The sequence below is a fragment of the Mastomys coucha genome, unplaced genomic scaffold (genome assembly GCF_008632895.1).
Source record: "Mastomys coucha isolate ucsf_1 unplaced genomic scaffold, UCSF_Mcou_1 pScaffold22, whole genome shotgun sequence".
Taxonomy (NCBI): domain Eukaryota; kingdom Metazoa; phylum Chordata; class Mammalia; order Rodentia; family Muridae; genus Mastomys; species Mastomys coucha.
In genome coordinates this window covers 66,553,572-66,566,188 of record NW_022196905.1, presented here as the reverse complement: position 1 = coordinate 66,566,188, position 12,617 = coordinate 66,553,572, and positions in this window count along the sequence as shown.

Here is a 12,617-nt window from a genome sequence, read left to right as displayed (position 1 = left end):
TCTTTTCTTTTTCTGCATAGGATCACCTGGGGAGTTGGGGAGCTCCACCTCTGCACTGCCAATCATTCCCCACCACACACACACACACACACACACACACACACACACAGAGAGAGAGAGAGAGAGAGAGAGAGAGAGAGAGAGTTCAGCCTGAGCTGGATCACTACCTGGATCGCTTCTCTTCTTCCTCCCTCACTGTGTGTGATCAGAGAAGATCACACCCTTTCCCTCACCAAACCCCAGTAAACACTTCTAAAAACTTGGTCTAAAGGAAAGGTCTATGTTTCATGCTCTGCATGCGTGAGTCTCTGTACATCTCATGAACTACCTTGAAGTATCTTGGGCCTTACACCAATCATAAAATCAAAGGTGCATGTGAAAGAAACTGTAATCTTTTCAGCTTGAAAACTCTGCTTTCCTTCCAGCGTGTTTAACGCTAGCAGCTCACTTAATGTCTATATAACTTTCCAGAATGGGATGTAGGGAAGGTCACAGCTATAGGAGGGCTTCAATCTTAACTACTTTTGAGGCTTTTTGGGTTTTATTGTTTGTTTGTTTTTAGTTATTACTACACAACCATTTCCTAGAGAAAAAAAAAATCTTCTTTGCTATTATGTAAGCTTTGTCAATTGAGTCTGAAGTCTTCAGGGAAATTAATTTGGGTTTAAAACATGATGTTTATCATCATCATCATCATTATTTAACATTACTCCACAGTAAACCTAGGGCTTTCTACATGTTAGGCAAATTCTCTTGCTACAAAGTGCCATCCTCAGCCCAGAAGCCAGGACTTTAAAGGAGTCAATGACGTTGGCATCTCTTCAAAGGTATGCACTACTCAAATGTCAGCTTGTAAACCCCTTCATGTAGATATTGAGGCTTGGCATGGTGGTCACCTCTAAGGAGGCTGTGGGACTGTAAGGATGGGATGGAAGTAGAAAAGTTCACCCTACCTGGAGAACTCACACAGTAAGAAGGAACTAAAAGTTACTTAAAGGACAGACACACAGAATCCTCACAACTTCAAAATCAGAAGCAAAATCTCACCCATAAAATAAAGGAATAAGATGTGAGTCAAGACAGGATATGGGAATTCAGAAAAGCATTTATTTCTAAGGAAAACACTTAACGTGCTGATTTTCTTCTTAGCATCACATTGGATATTCCAGGGCATTTATTTGCTCAAGTGGACAGCTCAGTAATTATATGTAAATTAAGATGACCACGTCAAGAAACAACAGCCAGGTGTACCTTATATTGAAATCAAAGATAAATTTATACAGGAAAAAAAAGAATTTTGTTTGTACTTTGGTCAAGGAATGGCAACGTTAGAAGATGGTTGCTTCTCCTCCTGCAGAGTTTTTGGAGGTCAGCATAGAATCCTCTCCCAGAAATGCTTAAGTTTGAGCTCTGGCCAGCAGACCTAAGACTGGGGGCATTTCTATTGTTTCTAACTCCAACTTGAAGAGGTTTGCTTAAGCAGTGCTAGGAAATGAACACGAAAGAGCATCTAATGTCAGCAGGACTCCCCGATCTCAATGAGAAGACAGAAATTCAGAATTTCATAAACACAGTTTCTCCTCATCTTCAATTGCTGCCAACTTCATACTACAATACACCGAGCTGGCTGAATAATCCAACTGTCTTGGATCTCTGGTACCAGTTTGCCGCTCCATTCTCAGCAGTCCCAAATCTCTGCAGTGCTCAGCTATTCTCCTGTTGGCTTCAGTACACGTCCCGGATCTTTATTCCTTCTGGGACTCACTGTGGACACAGTCTCAATAGGCTCCAAATTCCCAGAGTAGGAAACATAACTAACCTCTGTGTGTCACAGCTCAGCATTAAACATAGTAAACGTTTCAGGTCGCCCATTTGGGGATACAAACACACTGATATTTTTTTTTTCCCTGAGCTGGGATTGCTACATTTGGTCTTTTTACACATAGACTCCTGATCAGGTCTGACTAATAAAACCAGCCTGAAAACCAACGGTTTGATGGGGAAAATACTCAAGCCATGAGCATTTCCCAGCGCCCCAGCAGCCTGAGTTCCCAGAACACCTGGCATGATGGCTGACGTTCTTACATCCAGTGATTGTTTGCCAGTGCCTCACTAGCACTTTTAGATCACAGTCTTTTCGCCTCCATTTCTAAGTATTTTGTAGGAGGAAAGAAACACCAAGCTTCCCTACATCTGGGCCAGGACTGGCCAGCAGGAGCCCTGGGCTTCAATCCCAGTTCGGCTCTGTACAGCTGCGTGACCTTGGTCAAGCCTCTTCACCTCGCTAGGCCTCAATTTCCTGTCGCTGATCTCTGAATTTCCTTTCAGCTTTAAAAATTATTTTGACGGTGTAATTTAATTATACAATAAAGCCTCGAATGTCTCTCGGCTTTCCTTGGGTTTACCCAAGGGCGGAGAAAGCTGGCACAGGCTTTCGTTTACTCACGGATAGCCAGCAGGTGCCTGTCGTGTGCCAGGTGGGCTGTCAAAAGCTGGTGGTAGAGCTCTGGCGAGAAGGCACACACAGCACAGCAAGCCACTTGCAGTCAGTTGGGTATTTGTGACACAGCTCCAAGAGAATCAAGGCCATGTAATTCACACAGTCAGAGAAGGGTCTCTTAAGGATTGATTTTTGTAGGACAAAGAAAAGAAATAACACCTCACGTGGAAAAAAAGAGTTTCTAAACTCACTATAAAGTGTATGGAACTCAGAGGATAGCCAAAGCTTGTAAGTGAAATGAATAAAAGTGGCCCAGCCGCCTGCTGTTTCTACACAGACTGCTCTCTCTCCTAAGCTTCAGGCAGCAGCTGCTGCAGCTCTGCCTACTTCCTCTGCCCTGGGCTTTCCAGTTCTTTGGCCAAATGGTTCTCAGCTCCATGTTGAAAGGTGCCTTGCAGAACACCGCCTCCTCCAGACTAGAGGTACATGCGGCTGAGCTGGGCTCTAGCTGGCCTGCAAACACTGCCACGTGTGTCCTTTCTCTTTGGCTACGCATCCATCTCGCTTCCCAGCTACCTGCTACCTGCCCGGTGACCCTCAAGTTCATGCATCACAGGTGAAGGCAGTAGTTTGAGCATAGGACACAAAGATGTATCAGGTGCCTACTCAAATATGGGATAGAGATGATACAGAAAAACATATTAGAGGTGAGAGGATCATGCTCCTGAAAGCAAGGCCACTCATACTCACTGGTTAAAAATAAAAAGATAGGATGGTGAAGGTGGGACTAGGTGGGATGGGGAAGTAGATCCATGGGAATGGGGGAGGGGATGGGAGAATGCAATAGGAGGTGAGTATGGTTAAAATGTATTATATATACATATATATATTTATATTTATATATATATACACACACACATATACATGAAAACATCACAATAAATCCATTACTGTAAAAAACTATGTACTAATAAAAAGCTTTACAATAACCTAAAAAGAAAGCCAAAAGCATACCATATATGTACTGCTGTCTGTTATCTGTCTGTGTGTGGGGGGGGGAAGCAAGAGAGAGAGAGAGAGAGGGAGGGAGAGGGAGGGAGGGAGAGAGAGAGGGAGGGAGAGGGAGGGAGAGGGAGGGAGGGAGAGAGAGAGGGACAGGGACAGGGACAGGGAGGAGAGAAAGAGTTTTGACTTGATTGATTCACTATTCTAAGAGGAGTTTGAGACTTTCCCCAGGACCTGCAGTTTTCAGGTCACATTAAATTCTACCCAGATTTTTTTTTTTAAAAAATGAATTCTACCCAGATTATTTATCAGCAAGTCATTTTACATTTTGGGGGGAGCGGGAACAATAAAAAGCTAGAGCCATTTCTAATTAATTTCCTAAGGACTCTTAGCTGGCAACTTGTATTTAACAATGTCATATTCCATGTGCAAAAATGTTACTTCTTCCCAGTGTGGGGTGTTGTTTTATAAACTCTCCCTCTGTGGTGCAAATCCCCTGGCCAGTTGTGGTCTTCCAGACTCTGTTTCTTCACCTGAAAAGTGGAGCTGTGGGAAAAACAAAACAAACCAAACAACCAAACAAATGAAAAAAACCAATGCAGCTGTTGTGCCGAGCAAACGTCTCACAGGCCCTGGGGTTTGCACAGTGTTGATGCCCCATAATTACTCAGCTAAAAAAGACAAGAAAGGAGGTCTCCCTGAGAGAATGAGAAACACAGCCATGCAGACAAAGATCTGGAACAGTAAGGCCAGACAGGGGCCCCTTCCCATATTTGTTTAGGAGGGAAATTGAAGAAACAGGGAAACTTACCTTCTTGGCTGCCTGAAAGGCAGGGCCTTCCACTTCCTGGGCAAGTCGAAGAACCTCAGGTAGTGAAAGAGGAAGTATCAATTTGTCCTTTTAAAATATAATTGCACATTTATAGGATAACAACAAAGCATATTTTTGTTTAAAATTTCAATATTTTATGATACATGATGTTAGATATTGGACCAGAAAGAAGTATTCATTTACAATAGTAGAATTCTCACTGCTGCAAAAAAATTACCAGCCAAAGGATACAGGCTATAAGATGAAGATAACAATTCAACTATTACAAATTAGCACAAGGTGCCCCCAAAGAATGGAATAAATATTATGTCACAACAAAAATAAATAAAACATACTGATTTCTTATAGAAATAAAACATCAAAACCAGAAACTGAATTTGCAAAACACAGAGCTAGCAATGTCTGGGCTCTGAGTCTGCATGTTCTCAAAAGGTGCCCCCCCCCACCCTGCCCCTGCAACCTTCCTCCTGCCCCACCCCCATGCTGTTCAGTGAAGTTTCTACCGAGGAACATAATGAAATCTTCAGAAGCCATGGCCTCAAGTGGTATTTCTCTTCACAAAGGAGTTTCAGTGAGTTTTGTCTCCAGAGACAGAGGAAAACAGAGTCATTCTACCCAACAAGTTGGACAGTCTAGTGCTGTCCCAGAGGGAGAGACACAGGAAAGAAACTGGCAATCCTAGGAAACAGAAAGGGCAAGCAGAGAAAAGGAATCCTAGAGGGGAAAAAAAAAAACAAAGTCAACAGGGAGTATCAGCACAGATTGTGGGGCTCCCCGGGGGGTCAGGCCACAGCCTGGATGGAGGAGGCTCCCCTCATGTGCAGGTCAGAGGCTCTAGCTGTGGAGAGAGGCGGTTTTGTGTGCTTTGGGCTTCTAAGTGTGGCTAACAGATACTCTGTTACTCTTGCTGACTGGCTCTGGGGCCCATGTCTGGTAGTCTATGTTGATTTCCTCTGGGTTCTCACAAACCTGGTTCCAGATTGGGCCTTCAACTTCTCAATTTTCTTCTTCAGTAGCGAAGGAGACATTCTGAATAGGTACAGGCCAAGATGGGATGGGAAGAATCTACTGTTTGACCTCCCCCTCAGCCAATGAGAAGCTAGAATAAGCAATGTGCAGTTTCCTTTGTTGTTGTTTGTGTGTTTGTTTGTTTCATTGTTTCACTCTCGTGGATGTGTCTCAACCACAGATCAGAAGGAGGCAGGCAGGAGGACTCTCCCCTACTGTTCTCTGGAATAAGATGAAACCTCGACTTAGTTCTCTCACTTTGAATCCTGTTTTGTTTTTGCTTTCTTTGGTTTTATCTGTTTGTGTTTTGAGGTAATATGTCACTGTATTCCCTGTCTGGTGGCAAACCCAGATGGTCCTGCTTCAGCCTTTCAAAGGACTGGAATCACGAGTTGAGTCTTCTGGGAGAACTTCTGCCCCTTGCCTTATCTCTCTTAGCTCTTCCACTTATCTTGAAAGCACTTCAGATTTCACAGACCACCAGAGAAATACCAGGACTTGAGGAAATGTTGAATTACGCAGATGCTGTTGATAAAACGGCTCTCTAAAGCCAGCAATCTGTAGATTTGCCAAAGCCTTGATTACAGCAAACACTTGCTGCTGCTAGATCCAGCAGGGGCCCTGGACACTCCCGAGCACCCACAACCTTCTGTCAGGTGGAGCAAAGAGGCCAGGGAAAGTGAGTGGCTAAGTTAGGATCCCGGTCCAGGCCTCTTGGCTAGAGGTACAAACAATTTCCATGACCCATTTATCCAGCACTCTGCAAATCTAGTGATACTTGCAATCACAACATTTCATTATTCATATGTGTGTAGACATACACAAATCCATGCATACATGTGCACACACATGCCAGCACACAAACACACCCTTAAATTGTCGTGTTTATAGCACTATGTTTGTCTAATCGTTCATGCGTCTAATCAATTATGTATCAAATCTTTCATAACCAGACGTTGGGATGCTTTCTATGGCATTGAAACATGCCCCATTTACTCATTTAAGTCAGTGACAGCGTTTAAGCAATTCAGAGAAGCTTACTTCACAATTACATCCATCAAAATTGTTCACTGGTGGTTTTAGGTCTTAGAACTATGGTTATCTTAATAACCAATTCTTACCATAAAGAAAACAGAAAGTTATGGACTTTTCATTTTAAAAAGGATTTTTTTAAAAAAAGGATTTAAAAATATATTTGCTTCATGTCATATTTTTTTTGCCTTCGAAAGTCTCAGCTCTAGAATTGAATGTCTTTACACATACCAGATAGTTCATCTTTTCTCTAAAATGTCACTAAGATAATAAGCTTGTCGGCATTAGATATAAGGCTAGCTAGGAGATGTCAAAGTGCACACAGAATCCCAGTTGCTCTGGCTGGTGCTGGCCAGCTTCTGTTCCCCTCAGTGACAGCTCTATTCAGCACTCTATCTCCCACTGTGGGAAATTAGTCTCTTCAGCTCCTTACAGAAAACAGGTGTCATTCTGTGTCACTTGTGAAGGGCCGAACATGGAGCTTACCTCTTAGTTTACTGTCACTTCCCAACTGGCGGTTCTAAGACCAGCTGCCACAAAGGACATGTGATGTGTCACTTGCCTTTCTCCCCTTGTCCTAGGAACCTGTATGTAAAGGTGGGTGGACCCGTGGCTGGAGAGGATACTAAGAGCATGTCGGTGGTGTGAGCTCCCAGCAGCCTTCCCTCAGTTTGTACCGTCTACTCCTGCTGTCTTTGATTCTTTAAAACTGAACAGAAAGGTAAGATACTTCCCGATCAGTAAGAGTGTACGATTCTTAAATCCTTTAGACTTCTACAAGTCTTTATAGTCTTCTCACCAACGTAGATACACTCTATACCAAGATTTTTCACTCGTAACGATGAACATTTGTGGCCTGTGTGTCTGGGCTCACAGAAAACGAAGAACTATCACAATTCACATAACTGGCTATTTGTGTGATCAGTGTTTGCTTAAATGGGTCCTTTTTTCCCCCTTCTTTTTCCTTCTAGCACACAGAGAAAGGCAGGATATACAACTGGAGTGTGTACTTCACATTAAAACTTGCATGTAAGTGTTTGTAATCGCACCACTCCCTATAGCTTAAAGACAGAAGTAGCAACCCAAACACCATCAGCAAATGAATGGGTAGGCAGTTTTGTGGTATAGCCATGTCATGAAGCCATTATTCGCCATGAAAAGGAACTGGGTACAAAGATGAGAAATGCTTCAGAATGGAGGAACTCAAAATGATTGTATTGAGGGACAGAAGCTAGACACTGAAGGCCACATGTATGATTCCACATCTGCAAGATATCTGGGAGCAGGTAAAGCCATAGACATAGAAAGCCTACTAGTTATCACCAGGGAGTTTGAGAAAGAGGATTGCAGGAGAGACTGGTTAATGGGCAAAGAAATAACATCCTTTGGGGTTATAAGATATCCTGGACCTGCATAAAGGCAAGTTTGTACAGTACCGTGAACAAACCAGCTGTGTTCTTTGCAGTGGTTAATGTTGCTGTATAAACTTTAAGTCACAACGGTCTACAAGGACCAGGGCATACATGCATATACCACACACCTTCACACCATGGAGGAACGAGGAAGGACTCAGACCCAAGGTTGCCATAGCAGCAGATCTGTTTTCCCAGAACCAACTACTCAGTGACTCCTTTCTCATTTACCTCCCCTGGCCTTAGCAGCACTGTACGTATGGCCTGACCTTCTTTGTCTTCCTATCCAGACCACATTCCACTCTTCTCTCAGCCTGAACTACAGAGACTGTCAATTTTGATCACTTGGGACACTTCTGAGCAGATCCAGAGAGGTCACATTGGCCCATGCATTGTTCCATGGAAATGAGCCTGGAAGGTGCATATCCCTGTCCACCTTGCTCAGAGGGTCATGTGGCTTCTTTCAGTAGCACAGATGGGTCATGTCTGGAGAACATGTTGAAGATATCGGTTGCTTCTTCAGAAAAATAGACACAAGCTAAACCCTGCCAGCTCTGCACATGCTGTCAGCATTGAAGGGCCTAAAATTGGTCTCAGGATGGAATGAGCTCAACAATCTCTCATGGAAACTTCCAGATGTTCCCCGAAAAGAAAGAGGAAGAACACCAAAGGGACATCTGGGTTCTGAACTGGAGATTCTCCCACCTTTATCTCTGGAAGCCCTACATAAAGCAGATCTAACCCTGAAAACCCTTTGTGAGACACCGTAAGCCCCGGGGAGGGGAATTGAAGCTAACAGAAAGCAAATGTCTACTTTGGCAATGGCCAAGGCTGATGTCAGTTTGTTTTCCTCTCCATTGTTAATGGAAACGAGCTTACAAGGCAGCCCAGTGGAAATGCTCAATACAAAATGTTCTGTTTGACTTTGATCATCTGTGCTTGCTGTGATAAGCAACATATGGCAGACCCTTCACTTGCGGCAGTAGTAAATCAGCAATTCAAATATCTTTTCCACAAAAGCTTACCTGCTAGGAAAAAGCCAAAAGACTAAGATGGAAAAGAAACAGAGAGAGAGAGAGAGAGAGAAAGCAATGCCAGCATGCCCACAGAACATGCTTGAAGTTGCAGACTGTGGTAGACTTAGTGTGTAAGCCCTGTGTCCCTGAATTTCATAGGTTTCTGGTCCACTCTTCAGTACTCAGATGCAAGGGCTCAAAATCCTTGTTATGGGGCATCTACCTCCAATTGCATGGTTTACTGGGGAGGGGACAGCCTGCAGCGTTTTTTCCCATCACTTCCAGCTCCACAGAGCTGGAACTTCTCTCATTGAGCCACATTATAACCCATCTTGCATTTTCCCAAGTCTCCATTTTAGTCATACTACCCATTCAACTCCACACAACACTGAAAGTGCTAATGCCTGCTTTGGTGAAACCCTCTCCCTGTCCACTTCCACATCATTGACTACTCCGGCCATTAGCAGTAAGTCCCTCAGCTCATGTCTCCTCTCCATCCCCTGATAACCAGTCATATACTTCCTGTCTCTATCTTACGTGTTTCATATGAGTAGTCACACAGGATTTATTCCTTCATGCCTGGCTTATTTCACTTAGCGTATGTCTTTTGATTTCGACCATGTTATAGCACCTATGAGAATTCATTCTTCTTAAAAGCTGGCCCAGATTCCATTGTGGACATTTGATTTATCCACTTATACACTCATTGTGTGATGCATCTTGGGGTTGTATGCACACATGGAATGTTGTTACTGATGCTGCTGTGAGAAGCTAATGTATATCTATGAATTTTGAGTTCGTTTTTGTGAGTGGAATTGTTGCTTCGTATAGTGATTCCATTTAAAAATTGAGGAGCCACTGCCTTCTTCACTGTTCTAGTGCTGTGAAGAGAAACAATGACCAAGGCAACTCTTATAAAAGAAAGCATTTCACTAGGGCCTTGCTTACAGTTTCAGAGGGTTTGTTTGTGATCACTCTAGTGGGAAGCAGACAGGCATGTCAGTGGGGCAGTAGCTGAGAGCTTTACATCCTAACCCAGAGGCAGTAGGCAGAGAGCAAGACACTGAGCCTGGCATGGGCTTTCAAGACTTCAAAGCCCACCCCGGTGACACAGCTCCTCCAACAAGGTCACACTTCCTACTTCTCAAACACTTCCACAAAATGAAGGCCAAACATTTAACATATGAGCCTACAGGAGCTAAGTATCCTCACTTTGGCCTTCCTTCTTTTTGAGTTTCTTATGGTTTGTGGTTTGTAATTTGTACTTTGTGTATTCCAATCTTCTAGGCTAATATCCACTTATCAGAGAATGCATACCATATGTGTTCTTTTGTGATTGGGTTACCTCACTCAGGATGATATTCTCCAGGTCCATCCATTTCTCCAAGAATTTCATAAATTCATTGTTCTTAATAGCTGAGTAGTACTCCATTGTGTAGATGTACCACATTTTCTGTATCCATTCCTCTGTTGAGGGACATCTAGGTTGTTTCCAGTTTCTGGCTATTATAAATAAGGCTGCTATGAACATAGTGGAGCATGTGTCCTTATTACATGTTGGAGCAGCTTCTGGGTATATGCCCAGGAGTGGTAGAGCTGGGTCCTCTGGTAGAACTATGTCCAATTTCTGAAGGAACCCGCCAAACTGATTTCCAGAGTGTTTGTATCAGTTTGCAATCCCACTAGCAATGAAGGAGTGTTCCCCTTTCTCCACAACCTCTCCAGCATCTGCTGTCACCTGAGTTTTTTATCCTAGCCATTCTGACTGGTGTGAGGTAGAATCTCAGGGTTGTTTTGATTTGCATTTCCCTGATGACTAAGGATGTTGAACATTTCTTCAGGTGCTTCACAGCCATTTGGTATCCATCAGTTGAGAATTCTTTGTTTAGCTCTGTACCCCATTTTTAATATGGTTATTTGGTTCTCTGGAGTCTAACTTCTTGAGTTCTTTGTATACATTGGATATTAGCCTTCTATCAGATACAGGATTGGTAAAGATCTTTCCCCAATCTGTTGGTTGCTGTTTTGTCCTATTGACAGTGTCTTTTGCCTTACAGAAGCTTTGCAACCTTATGAAGTCCCATTTGTCAATTCTTGATCTTAGAGCATAAGCTATTGGTGTTCTGTTCAGGAAATTTTCCTGTGCCTATGTGCTCGAGCCTTGTCCCCACTTTCTTTTCTATTAGTTTGAGTGTATCTGGATGGACTTGAGCTTTGCACAACGAGATAGGAATGAATCAATTAGCCTTCTTCTACATGCTAACCGTTAGTTGAGCCAGCACCATTTGTTGAAAATGCTGTCTTTTTTCCACTGGATGGTTTTAGCTTCTTTGTCAAAAATTAAGTGACCATAGGTGTGTGGGTTCATTTCTGGGTCTTCAATTCTATTCCATTCATCTACCTGCCTGTCACTGTACCAATACCATACAGTTTTTATCACAATTGCTTTGTAGTACAGCTTAAGGTCTGGGATGGTGATTCTACCAGAGGTTCCTTTATTGTTGAGAATAGTTTTGGCTATCCTGGGTTTCTTGTTATTCCAGATGAATTTGCAAATTGCTCTTTCTACGTCTGTGAAGAATTGAGTTAGAATTTTGATAGGGATTGCATTGAATTTGTAGATCGCTTTCGGCAAGATGGCCATTTTTACTATATTAATCCTGCCAATCCACGAGCATGGGAGATCTTTCCATCTTCTGAGATCTTTTTCAATTTCCTTCTTCAGAGACTTGAAGTTCTCTCTCTCCTCTTTGTTATCTTCTCTTGCTTTCCTCATCGCCTTTCTCTCCCTCTCCTTTTTCTCCTTTCCTTCTCTCTACTTTAACAGCATATTTCTCCTTCCTACAATAAAATAACTCATTCATAAAAAAAAAAGACTTGAAGTTTTTGTCAAACAGATCTTTTACTTGCTTAGTTAGAGTCACACCAAGGTATTTTATATTATTTGGGACTATTATGAAGGGTGTTGTTTCCCTAATTTCTTTCTCAGCCTGTTTATCCTTTGTGTAGAGGAAGGCCACTGATTTGTTTGAGTTAATTTTATATCCAACTACTTTGATGGTAGAATTTTTGGGGTCACTTAAGTATACTATCATATCATCAGCAAATAGTGATAATTTGACTTCTTCCTTTCCAATTCGTAACCCTTTGATCTCCTTTTGTTGTCTAATTGCTATGGCTAGGACTTCAAGTACAATATTGAATAGGTAGGGAGAGAGTGGGCAGCCTTGTCTAGTCCCTGATTTTAGTAAGATTGCTACTGGTTTTCTGTATACTGTTTTTACTATGTTTAAGTATGGGTCTTGAATTCCTGATCTTTCCAAAACTTTTATCATGAAGGGATGTTGATCAAATGCTTTCTCAGCATCTAATGAGACAATCATATGGGTTTTTTTCTTTGAGTTTGTTTATACAGTGTATTACATTGATGGATTTCCAAATATTGAACCATCCCTGCAACCCTGGGATGAAGCCTATTTGATTATGTTGGATGATCGTTTTGATGTGTTCTTGGATTTAGTTTGCAAGAATTTTATTGAGTATTTTTGCATCGATATTCATAAGGGAAATTGGTCTGAAGTTTTCTTTCTTTGTTAGGTCTTTGTGTGGTTTAGGTATAAGAGTAATTGTGGCTTCATAGAATGAATTGGGTAGAGTACCTTCTGTTTCTATTGTGTTGAATAGTTTGCGGAGGATTGGTATTAGGTCTTCTTTGAAGGTCTGATAAAACTCTGCACTAAACCCATCTGGTCCTGGGCTTTTTTTTTTGGTTGTGAGACTATTAATTACTGTTTCTACTTCATGAGCAGATATGGGACTGTTTAGATCATTGATCTGATCTTGATTTAATTTTGGTACCTGGTATCTGTCAA